Source organism: Cariama cristata, unplaced genomic scaffold, assembly GCF_000690535.1.
Source record: "Cariama cristata isolate BGI_N322 unplaced genomic scaffold, ASM69053v1 scaffold1060, whole genome shotgun sequence".
NCBI lineage: Eukaryota > Metazoa > Chordata > Aves > Cariamiformes > Cariamidae > Cariama > Cariama cristata.
The window spans coordinates 320-11,782 of NW_009593109.1; the positions used below are offsets into that span (position 1 = coordinate 320).

The following is an 11,463-nucleotide window of genomic DNA, read 5'->3' on the forward strand; positions in this document are numbered from 1 at the left end:
CAGCCCCTGCCGCAGTCTGGTGTCTCGGCCGCGCCCAGATCCGAGCGCTTCAGCGTTAACGTGCAAAGTGCTGTTGCAAAATGGACACTGAGGGCTCCGCGGGCGCAGACTGCGCTCCCAGCCCACAAGCAAAATGGCGGCTGTTTGGCTTCGCATTGGTAACCCTGCCCCTGCCAGGCGGGGCGGGTGAGCCCCGTGCAGTCGGAGGGAGGGGAGAGTGGACGCCATTTTCCCAGAGAGAGGCAGTGACATAGAAGGGAGCGTAGGAGGCTGAAAGGAGGGAGACACGGGAGCAGCGGCGGCAGTGGGGTTTGTACACAGGTCCCAAGGCAAAGGCGCTTCCGAGCTGGTCCCTGTAGGGTTCTGCGCACTGAGCTAGGCTTGGGGGGAGGGGGGGGGTCTCCTCTTTCCTTTCTTGCCCTTTTCTTTCTTTTACCAGAGCCTGCTGAGGGTTGAGTCCTGCCTAGGGTAGGGATATCCGCAGTGGGGCTGTTGCATTGTTTTGGTTGGGATAGAGAAGGGGCTCAGCTGAGGGGTTCTGCTGCCTGGCCTGTGACAATTACAGGTGAGTCTTTGGTTATTACCAGTGTATTCTGCTCTGGGTGCTTTGGAGAGGGGGGGTGGGAAAAAGGGAGTGAAATGCGACGGGAGCGTCTCGGTATCCTCGGTGCGAGTATAACTCATTCCCACCGTGAAATGTGTTTAAATTCTGTTTCAGTTGCCTTGAATTTGTTTTTCCTTTTGTGAGGTTTGGTTAAAAAATGGCAGGCTGTCGCTATATCTTGTGAATATGGCGGGTTACTGTAACTGGAGGAGCTGAGGAGAATTTTTTGGCAGTTACGCCAGATTTATGCATTATGCTCGGAAAAAGAGCCAGAGAGGCTATTATGTGACAACATACGCGTCCTTAGACTGGTGCTTTTCAGAACGGGTTTGTGTGTTATTGGGACTGCGTGTTGAGTTTTATGAAGCTTAGGGAAACCTATTCTCTTCCTCCATCCTGTATATTTTTGCTTTGTGGTACTAAAATGGCTCGTTATAGGCCTAATCTCTCTGCCTTCCACACCCCCGCCTCCTTTCCTCCCTCCCTGCTAATATCTCCGCTTCGTGGTGTAACCTGGACAAACGGAAAGCAGTCCTCAAGAGTTTCTGTGCCAATTTAAAAGGGGATCATTCTCTCCACCCCCTTTCTTGAGGGTGTAAGTAGTATATTGGTGCATCCCTTTCTTGCTTTAGTTTCTGCAGCCAGTGTTCGTGTTCCTTGGGTGGCATATCTCAATCTCTTTCTTAAAGAAATAAATATTGGTGAGGTAGACTATTGCTGCAGACATAGGGGAGGAGAAACAAACGGTTCACTGTGTAGTACTAAATAGGGTAGAGAAACATAATATAGCCTGATTATGAAGGTCCTGTATTCCCCCATACTCAGCCATTAGGGAATGTGCGGTGGCTGAAAGCCCTGAGGTCCCTAAAATGGTACATACTACGTGTCGTTAAAAGCAGAAGTTCAGTGCTGCATCTAGATTTAGGAATGTTTTAATCTGTTTATTTACAGAACCTTAAAATAATAATAACGAAACGTTTTTGTTACCCAGGGCTCAGATCAGAGAAAAGAAAGATATATCCATGGCTGTACTTATAATGCATGATTAATTGATTACAATCACTATACTTTTAAAGTTACTTTTCAAAAAATGTGGAGCAAATTTTTTAATTTCCCTCTTTTGTCCTTTAGAGATTCTAAAAATGGCGGCCTCAGGCTGATGTTGTGGTAATCTAATCAGCTCGGGTCCTCCACACCCCATGCAGTGCGTTTGTCTGCAGCATATTAGAGTCTTATATGTTTAAATGAAAAGGCTGTTCCCTTCAAATAACGTACAAAACATCACTTGACTTTACTGCGATTTAAAAATGCTGTGTTCCAGCTGATTAATTTTATTGGTTATGTGTGTGAAAGGCAAGTGAACGAGACCACTCTTGTCGGGGAAAAGGGGGGTGGAAAGAGGCAACAGACTCATGCAGCTTCTTTGAGGGGTGTGTATAGGTTGTTGTAAGGCAGTATGTGTGTCGGTTTAATAATTTGGAAGAGCTCTCGTGTTTGTGATGGATACTGTACATCTGTCCATCCTATTAACGACATAGAAGCAGTAGTATTTATCGAAATAAGTAATGGATTCAGATTGCTAAAAGAGTCAGCTAAATTCTTTGTGGACTCACACTTGTGAACGTCATGTTCACCTTCCAGGAAATATCTTTGCTGGACATAAGAGTAGTAATTCCCTCTATTTGTAGTTTGAGAATACTAAAAAGACTTAATATATGGAAATAATGCATGCAAGATTATAACTTCTTACTTTATTAAGACGTGGAATTTCTTCTGCCGCCATGTAATCTTGGTATTACAATTTTTTCTTCAATTTATTTTGTATATTGCTGTATAAATTGTATATGTGATAGTATACATAAAAATACTGAGGGAAAGTAGAGTTCCTAACCTGTAATTTTTTTCCTAAAGGAAATATGAACCTTTTAGTATCACCACTATAAATATGTTTGAGTGGGGGGAAGGGAGGTCACAAGGATTTATTATTTGGTAGTTGGTGTAGTGTACTCTGATACAAACTATGGAGGCTGCAAACTGTACATTTTAAGCAACAAAAAAACGAGATTAATTTTTCTTTTTTTTTTTTTTTGTATGCCTGTCTTTAATCTTGTCCTTGGTTTAGTGAGGTATGAATTCCTATTCTAGTATAGCTTTGGAACCTTCTGGATTTAAACAATCAAAAATGAGGTATTGAAATGGCAAAACTTTCTTCAAGCTCTGAAGAATTTTAATTTAGATACCATTTAGAAGTACTGCTGTGTGATTTAAGGTATACCTGAAGTTGAACAATAAGATAGTAAGACTTTGACTGTTGTTAATGCATGCCTTTTGTGTGTTTTGAGGCCAAAGGCTGAGTAATTTGAACCACTGAGTGATACGTTAGTAGTCCAGTAATGCATTCTGCCATCATACCTTCCTTATTTATATAGATTTGATTTTTTTCAATAAACCATGTCTTACTCTGTTTATTAAAAAGTACAAGAAGAAGATTCTAAAGAGTGTATGTATGGGACTTTTTGGAAACCTTTTGCCTTTTTCTTTCATTTCCCTAGATTGAAAACTTTTATTCTTGTGAATAATTTTTTTAAAATTATGACTTAGAGGATTACACAACTCTGCAGTCTGTAACTTCACACCCTCAGTCATGTTCTCAAGCAGACATCTAATTCAAGATTAAAAGAGAATAATTTTGTATACTGTACAAAAAGCATTCTGGGGTGAGGGGGAATGAGGTAAACCCAAAGACTGAAATACTCTTACTCAGATTTTACAACTTATAATATAGATTGCAAATTTTGTATACTAAGAACTTCTTGGGAATTTTGAGATCTTCCAGAGTGTTCCTGTATGAGTTTTAGTGAGTCAGTTTGCCTTTGACTCAGTTTCTCCATTTGTAAAAACAGATCTATGATTGTTTTAAGAAGACAATATTACAAAGGAAATTCTACTTTTATTTCTTGACTCCATTGATGTTGGTATGTTCAAATATATTCATAAAAAATTAAATATGCCCCGTAAACTAATAAAAGCTTCTTGAAAGAGGGTAGGTTATTTAAAAACTAAATTTCTTTTTTTCAAGAGACGTTTTTGATTTACAAATATTGTGTTACAAATGCAATAATACAGACTGTAGTTCTAAAACTGTTTGTGTATCTTCAGGCTTTTCATATCGGAAGGAAAAATCTGCTTAACTGTCACTTAGCCTTTTGAGTGAGCTTTTTTGCCGTCTGGGAAATTTCAGAGGGGAAATAATACTGGCTTTTTAGACTATATCTAGGGAAAGTTTCTCTTTGCACTAAAATTCAGATTACTTTTATGAGTTGCATTACCTCATATCTTTGGTACAGTTTCAGCACGCACAACTGTTAATGTTCTGTTGGAAAGCAACAGAAATACAGAAATTGGTGTCACACTGGAGACTGTAGTGTCTCTATAGTCGTGATCTTAGTTTCATTTAAGGACAGTCTTAATTTTGCATGCATGCTAATACTAATTTTAGTAAGGACTATTTGTGGGACTTAGTTAAGGAGTGGTGTATGTAATTGTAGAATCATGGCATTGTTCTAAATAAATTAATGTAAATGAAAGTTTAATGAAAGTATTTTGCTGTTTTGTGTAACATTCTAACAAAATTGAATGGAGGGGGTGTAGATTGGCAAAGATACAAAATGAAACCCAATTCGGACATTTGGAGAGATCCTAAAGAAGTCTATCTGTGTTATTGGCCTTGTGACTTCCATACAAACGAGCATTTGTGAATCTCTCAAAAGCAAATTTTGTTGGACAGTGGTTTTGGAACAGGTACAGTGTTTAAATGTTTCCACTGTGCAAATAGTATTTTTGATTTATTGCTAAGAATGAAACCTAAGGCATCTCGGTGGGGGGGGGAACACGTTTCAGCATATATGGAATGTGGATTAAGGACAAAAGTACTTCTTATTCTTCCAAATTCTGGATTATTTAAAAATATTAATTGTAGTAGGCTTTTGAATGATGCGAGATGAATATTTCTAACTACATCAGCGTTCACATTTTCTTACTTACCAAAGAATCATGCCCACAAAAGTTAAACTAATCTCTTCGAGAATCCAGAATTCTGCTCGTGACCTTCATAGTACAAAAAAACCTGCCTGCTGTAGTTGTGTTCAAAGGCAAAACTGTTGTTACCTTTAAGGTACACAAAAAAGTTATTTAAAAGAAACCTTGTCAAGGTTTCATATACTTGCTAGGAGAATCTGAGATTGGTTTTGTTTCGTCTTACAAATCTTAATGTGGTATTAATGAAACAGGAAAGATTTTAAGCACTGCTGGTTGTTATAAATTTTAATAAGATAATCTGTAAACTTTTGAAGACAATTTTGTTGTACAAAGTATATATTTTGTAATATGCCTGACTTACAGCACTTTCTTATCTTTATTTTTTTTAATTAAAATATTTGTTAAGAACTGTGGTAAATCACAGTGTCTGCTCAAGTTATGTGTTTCAAAGGTTCCAGTGGAGAATATATTGAAGTAGCACACAGATTGCATCTTGTGCAAGTAAAATGTGTTTGTTAGTTTTGCATATTTTATTGAAAGAGTGCTCTCTCTCCTTTCATGTGATAGTTCATACGCTGCTTAGATGGAGATGCAGTGTTGTAAAACTTAGGTGAGACTTCCAAGGGACCAGCGGTTTTGCAAATCAGGCTAAGTATGAGAATGCCAAAATGGTACTGATCCTAGTTTTAGAACATAGTTTTAAGTTAACATTTCAATAGGTGTAGATACTAAAATGTTATAATGCAGGCTCAGGTTTAGAAAAGCTTTTTTAAATTTTATTCTCATTTGTAGTGGTGTTTTGTGTGTTGTTTCATGCCATCATAGTCTAGGTAATCATTCACTTTTATATCTTTATGTAGAAAATAAACTACTGTCAAGTTCAAAGACAAGATGATAAAACTAGATTTTAATGACATTATTGTACTTTATATTACAACTTAAGAAGGAGGACATATAATCTATTTTGTCCACTGTTGGTTATTTCATCAGTCATAGAAAGTGATGAAATTGCCTTTGTATATTTACAAAGTGAGAATTTAAAATGTATACAGGATGTTAGGTTTGGATCTTTTACCCTGAGGAGCTCTGAATATTTAAATTGGTTCGGTGTTCATTACTCATTAACTCTTCTAACTTGACTAGATCTAAAGATACTTTTTTTTCTTTAACAGTGGGTGATGCTCTTAACTTGCCTTGAGTAGACAAAAGAGCCAGCTCTTAATTAGTATGGTTATAATGGGGCTATGTTTAAAACCGTATCACAAGACAGATGATATTCCAAGTCTAGACAGTTAATCCTGTCTTGACTGTTGATTTAAAGAAACTTTTCCAATAGGGAATGTTTTTAGTATGTTCTACTTAAACTGAGGTGAAGAACTGAGTATTACAGTAACTTATTTATAGCTTTTGAGGAAGGTATAGAGGCATTACGCCTCTCATCTGGTTTCCAAATCTGTCATTCTAGAACTGTGAAAGAAATGTGAATACTTTTATATGTAACTGATAAACAATACAGTAGTTATTTTACTGGTTATAAGTTTCCTCTCTCAGATGCTTTACCAAGTAATACAGCTAATTGCTCTTATTTTGCCTAGGATGGAAACGCCTGATGGGAATCTTACTCTTTACTATCATTCTGCAGAATTTTTTATGAATGACTGTAGTGGTTTTTTTATAATGTTCATTCTCTACTGTCTCTTACTTTCCAATCACGTCTTCTGTACTGGAAGACAAATAAAAGACAAGCTCTGCATCTTTTTTCCCCCTTCTGTGTGGCAGTAGTATTGAAAGTTACAAGCTGTGTTTTGTGCTTCCATTGCTGGGCAGAATGTCTTTCTTGTGTTTGTTCTAAGAGGATGCGTTCATATCTTTGTTAGTACAATTAAAAATACCTACTGAGATCTACTTTGAAAACACAAAGGAGTTTTGAAGTTACAAGTGCATGGAATCTAAATTTCTCGACAGAAATCAGTCAATATAGTTTTGCAAGATAATTGCAGTTGAAAATGAAGTGGTTTTTTGTTTTCTTGAAAATAGGAAAGATCAAAAGATCTTAAACTTCTGTATTTATATGGCTGTCCTTGAACATGACATAGTCTTCTCCATCTGTTCCCTCACCCTCTCTTGCTGCCTTCTTCCCAAAATCTTAGTAAAGAGCATTGAAATATTGCCAAGTTGTTCCCAAGAAATACAGTTCAGGCTGAACTGTGGTTAAAATTACGTAAAAGAGTGCTTCAAGCTGCTAGAAAGAATTAAAGTTTGTGTTTGAAAGAGTGCAACTTTCTGACTTCTGATTAGGTTCCTAGGTGTAAATGTAACAGTTCAGTGAATGTCTACAAACTGCTTCCACAAGTAAAAGTAGAAGCACTATTGTGCTATTCATATAAGTCAAATGCCACTGATAAAATAGGGAACCTTTTGGAATTTTGAAATGTTTTTGGAATCTGTCTAAATGAAAACATGTCAAGATAGAAATTTGCTTAACTGAAGCGTCAGACTTCAAATAAGTCAAAAGACTTTACTTCTTGTGTACTAGATATCTAATAATTACAGTAGACTCCCAAGTCTTAGTTATTTTTTCTATGTTGCCTACTTTAATTATTTTATTTGATGTCATGAAGCCAACAAAATATTTAGGTTGTTGAAGGCAGTACCAATGCGTATTAGTAGCCACGTGTTTTCCCGCCAAAAACCCTTACTTCTTCTTGGGAGAAATATTAGACCTTAGAGTTTAGACCTTCCAGTAACTGAATCACCATGAGGTATACTGTCACATTTAATAAAAAATAAATATACTTAGCCCTTGCAGTTGTAGACATGATTTACAGAGTATTCTTACAGAATGTGGACTGTATGTACTTAGAGAAACTCTTTATATTTTGAAATGTTTGGCAAGAATAATAAGGTAACAGGTGTAAATAATATTTTCTTGGAGAATAATTGATAAGTCACGTACAGGCATTTTGTGTGTGTTCAATCAACGGTTATTTACAGCTTTGTGGTAGATGAAGAAAAATGTTTGTAGTAGAACAGCTGATACCAAGAATGACTTAAAGCCAAGATCTTTTTACTGGGAAACTACTTTGTTTTCTCAGCCTTTGAATTTCTATTTAAAGGAATTTTACATCTTGGAGTGATATAGTATAACATGCTAACGTTAGGTAGCTGATATATACTTCGTGTTCTGTGCTTGTCTTGTATTTTATAATTCCTTGACTCTCAGGTAAATAATTGATGAATTTTTTTTTAATGAATAGGCCTTTTTGTGTGTGGTTTATTTTAAGAAATATGGCAGGTGTTTAGTAAACTTAGAGATGTCAAGTGATTGGCAGTTAATTTTCAATTTTGGGGGTTGATTTCTATAAATATAAAAACTAAAATCTGTAAGCATGATATTTTTCTGTATAGCTCGGCTTACTGCTTCTTTGATAGATTTCTGTTTGATAATCTAATTCTTACTCTTTCTGTAACTGCATTTACCTTTATTTCCCTTCTGCCACTCATTCTTTTTCTCTTCCTAGTCCCATATTTTGTGTAACTTCCACTGAGAGAAGAAAAAGAGGAGTGAAGAGAGAGGAGAGGTAAGGGAAGTCTTCCATGTTTTAATGGAATATTTGAGGAATAGAGGTCACTTTCCATCACTTCTTCAGGAATACACAAGAGGAGCACTCTTGGACCAGATGATAAAGGGAAGATAGCCTATGGCCAGTGGAAACGAGCTCTTTTGTATGGCAGAAACTTTGCTAACTGCAGACTGATTCTAGGCTTCTACTTAAAAGGACAGCTTGCTTTCCACTGACTAGAGTTGGTGTAATGCATGTAATGACCTGTATACTGAAGAATTGATACCTACTTGATGGAGACTCAAGTTTTTTTGTACATGAATCTTGGGTACCATGAAGGAGTCAGATTTTTTTCCTCCTTGTTCTAGATCTCAAACTCAAGACCAATTAATGAATTTTGGCTGTCATTTCGAACATGACTGAGGTCTTTGTTGAATGTGAAGTCCTCTTTACTTCACCATGCTTGTTCTTACTCTATATTGGCACTGGATTAAAAGCAAAGTAGGAGGAGAAGCCTTACCCTGTAGTAGCACAGCTGTAATAGCTGTGTTTCTTAAATGTTGGTCTAATGATCACTAGGTCTCTCTCAGTACAACCAGTAACTTAAAAAACCAAAAAATTGATAGAGTTAGGAGCTTAGTACCCTTGAGATCTCTGAGGCTTAATGAAAATCCAAAGGAGGATGGAAAGGGGCAGCTATAAGCAGTGTCCGGGGAGAAGCAGAGAGGGGAAGCATAGTGATTTTAGCCATTATCTGTCATGCGTGTAACTCCAAATCAGCCATAGCAGTTACTTTTTTTTTTTCCTTTTTTTGGCTGGCTGACAGGGCATGGTGAGCTAGACCTGACTACTGACAGTGTATAGGTCAGTGTGGATGGCATAGAGTGTTAATGAGGGGCTTGTGAGTGAGGCCAAGACCAGTTAATACTGTGATAAGGAAGATAAGGAAGAAGATACTGTAATCAGAGGGATATAGAGGACATTAGGTCAGTGGGAGTGTTTGGGCACAAACTACAGATACATAGGAAACCAGATTTCTTTTAGAACAAGTTGTTTCTTCTATGTGATTTGCAGGAGTTGGTCATTAATGGGTCCTAGTTTGTATATTGGATTTGATGTGCCTACTGTGTCTTATTTTTCCCTACTACACTTTTTTATCTCAGCACAACTTTTAAGTAGATTGCTGACTTATCTGTTAGGTTAGCATAGAGAGCAGCGGACAGTAGTGAAGGTCTGAATTTGGGCTCATAGTTGTTTCTAAGCCTGCATACTTCATATTGCAATTGCAGTGGTGTAACATTTGGAAGTTGGATATCTGTCCTAATCTGTTAGCAAAATCTGTATCATGGTGGAGGATGTTCGGGGAAATGGAGAAAGAACTTTCTTGTGGGTAAGATTAGTCATTTATACATGTATTCTGCTTCTACGTCTGATTAAAGATGTGTTGTCTCCTTAGAAACAGCCAGCAATACAGAAATATTCAGATTACTTTGATATATGTATTTATGCTACTTACATATATGCTGCATATATTTTTTCCAGATTTGTGTGTAGATACATACGTATACGTACGTGTACACACATAATGTGCACACAGAGTCATTCACTATTTGAAGGATTTCTAAAGTATACCATTAAAAAGTCAGTTTCTATCATTAGTTTTCCAAATAACCTATTGTATAGAGAAGATGTGAGCGCTCAAAGCAGTAGTAGAAAGCAGTTTAGCAAAACATAGTTCTTTTTAGTAAAATCATCTTAATGTTTTCTTATTTCTTCTCCCTGTAAACCCCCTCCCCCAATTGAAAAAAAATTAAAAATGTAAAAAAAGTTTAAAAAAAAAAAATTGTAGGCAGGGAAGCCAAGTAGCAAAGCTCAGTTTGTTGGCTCTGTGATAGTTCAGGCCAGTAGTTTTCATACTGGATTTGTGGACTGTGATATACTGTGTTGATAAGTGCATTTTTACTTAGAAATTTCTCTTGTATAGATTGTGCTAGGGCATAGGTGTATCAACTTTTCTTAGGTCTGTTTTTTTGTATTTCTTTGTGGGAAGGGTGGTTCCCGTGACCACGGGTTAAAATTGTTGGCCTGTAAATCTGAAGGAAGGCACGACAAGAATTGCTTTTGCTAATGATTGCAAAATGTGTATATACATATGATGTAATTGGGGGGAGGGAAGAGGAGAATATTTAGATTGCACGCTCAATAAAAGGCGACTTATGCATATAAGATGTTTTTAAGTGTTTGTCCTCTAAATTCTGTTTTTCCCTTTTTCCAGTGTATGTAGTAGGCTTGATTTGGTGTCTCAATTTTAAGATGCATTACTGTATGCTGTATTGAGTACCAGCGCTTCAAATATGTTTTTATCCAGCTCCCCTTATAAAGAAAGTATTTTTAAGGGGAAGGCAGGCACCAGAACACCTTGTAGACTATTCTTCCTGTTGGATTAAGAAAATCAAATGCAATACTACCTTTTGCTCATCTGCCTCTATTACCTGAGATGACTTGTATAAATAACTAACATCAAGGTCAGCAGGAGTCGGCAGAGATCTGAAAGCAGTAGTACGATCTTGAAAATCTTTGCGTCTTGCCTGAAAAACGCTGTTGAGATGGGAAACTGTAGTTTCAGAGTGATCATGTGTGACTCTGTGGAGCCAACCTGGACTCACAGTAGCATGAATTTTCTACTGGGAGCAAATGGAAGTTGGGGGTTTCGGTTTGAGCTTAGTGCTGTGTAAGTATGGGTAGATTGCTTTTACATACAAATTGACTTGAAGTTACAACCACATTAGCATCGTGTGCTGGTTGAAGTGAAAGGCCTTGGTTGACTCAAGACTGTCATGCAGCTAGTTTGTATATTTTATGTCTGAATCATTTTTATTGGTAAATCTGATTACCCTTCCTCTTCTTCCTTGGTCTGTGCACGAGTGGAAAATTGACTGTACAGATGACTTTGTTTCAGCAATTTCATCTGTTTGTTCCACTGAGCTTTGAGTTAATTCCCTTAGATTTGTACACAACTCTTAAAAAGAAATCTTTATGTATACTCTGTGTATTCTGATACTTAAATACCAGTTAATTTACTCTAAATCTGGGTAAATTAGCACTTTGGCCTTTTCACAGAATCACAGAATGGTCGGAGTTGGAAGGGACCTCTGGAGATCATCCAGTCCAACCCCCCCCCGCCAAAGCAGGTTCACCTACAGCAAGTTGCACAGGAACACGTCCAGGCAGGTTTTGAATATCTCCAAAGAAGTAGCC

At 37.1% G+C, this 11,463-nt stretch overlaps 1 protein-coding gene across 1 annotated transcript in view; it reads left to right on the top strand.

Moving 5' to 3' along the window:
• Nucleotides 1–252: 252 nt before the first annotated feature.
• The window catches only part of KMT2E (lysine (K)-specific methyltransferase 2E), a 62,635-nt gene continuing 51,424 nt past the window's right edge, over nucleotides 253–11,463 (top strand). The window contains exon 1 of the mRNA XM_009709047.1: nucleotides 253–565. The gene's annotated coding sequence lies outside the window, so the exon portion shown is untranslated. The remainder of the gene's footprint in view (nucleotides 566–11,463) is intronic.